Below are 1,553 nucleotides of genomic sequence, written 5' to 3' on the forward strand. Positions count from 1 at the left end.
GGCATGAACCCGCGTCCCCTGCATCGGCAGGCGGACCCCCAACCACTGCGCCACCAGGGAAGCCCAGGAGTCCCTAGTTTTAAGCTAATTTGGTTTTTTGTTTGTTTGGGGATTTTTTTTTTTTTTGACTGCTGCAAGAATGGCAGAAAAAGCACTGGCCCAGAGTTGGACCTGGGCTGTAGAACCTGGTCTGCTAACTGTGATCTTGGGCACAGTGTCTTCCAGCCTCAGTTTTGTCATACGTGAAATGGGAGGTTGAACAGTTGTCTTTAACAAGGCTGGCTTTAGAGTATGTGAGGCCCAGTGTAAAACCAAAATATGGGACCCCTTGTTCAAAAAGCAGAAAAAAAGTGTTATTAAAGGTATATAAAATAACACATTTTCCTTTCTTCCATGGTCTCTCAACTTGTCATGGTGGGTTTTTTGTTTTGTTTTTTGGTTGCACCACATGGCTTGTGGGACCTCAGCTCCCTGACCAGGGACTGAACCCGTGCCCCCTGCAATGGAAGCACGGAGTCCTAACCACTGGACTGCCAGGGAAGTCCCAGTCATGGCGTTTTTTAATTTGCTATTTAATGTCATTTTAAGTAAAGAAAAATTAGAATTTTAAATTATTAATATGAATTTTATCATTCATCTGTATATTATGCAGTTTTTCAATACAAATGTGAGAGCGTTTAACTCCTGTGGAGTCACTGATATACAATTAGTATTTCATAGCTGTTACATGCATATATCTTTCATTCTTAGAATAGTGGAAACAGCGCACAGAACTAACTCAGCTGCTTTCATTTCACTTATTAATATGCAATATTAATCACATTCCATCAACATCCTCTACTTTCAGTTTACTGTTGGGCAAGGAGGGATGGAAAGGAAAGGGAACCAGGGATGGCCCTTTCTTCTAGGTCATCATTTTCAGCGGAAGTGGTTGGCTGATACAGGGAAGTAGCACAAGTCAGAAGGGATGGGATAGTGTTTCTTGGCTGTTTCTACTTCTTAGAATTCCTTTGCCATCTTTCTGTGTTGGAAGCAAGTTCTTTTTCAAACAAAAAGTGCGGTAACTTGGGGGCTGTCATTCCCCTTCCCCCACCTACTTAGTTGTAGAAGGAACACGGTTACCTCGTGTTCCCTCTGAGCCTTGTGGAACCCCCATGCGTCGTGGGTCACCAGAATTCTGTGCTTTTAGGACATCAGGAGCGCTATCTGCTATATGTGAAGGGGGCGACCAAGAACTCTGGACACACGTACTGCACCTGCCTCCTCTGCTCCCACACATGCCCCATTATCCCATCGGCTTTCACTTACAAAGCACAGGTTCAAAGATGAAATAATTAAGAATTTCAAGATGGATGGTAATCACACGCCATAAAACAGAGGGAGGGGTCCTTCTGAGTGCAGGGCTCTGTGTGACTCCACAGGCCTCACAGGCCCCTGAAGCCTGCCCTGATCTCTAAATCTCTAGATCCCATATCATCATCTAATTGCCATCATGACCTTATTCATTCCTGGACATGTTTTATCTCTGTAGAGTGACTTTTTAGAGCGACTCC

This window comes from Physeter macrocephalus, chromosome 13 (genome assembly GCF_002837175.3).
Source record: "Physeter macrocephalus isolate SW-GA chromosome 13, ASM283717v5, whole genome shotgun sequence".
Lineage (NCBI taxonomy): Eukaryota > Metazoa > Chordata > Mammalia > Artiodactyla > Physeteridae > Physeter > Physeter macrocephalus.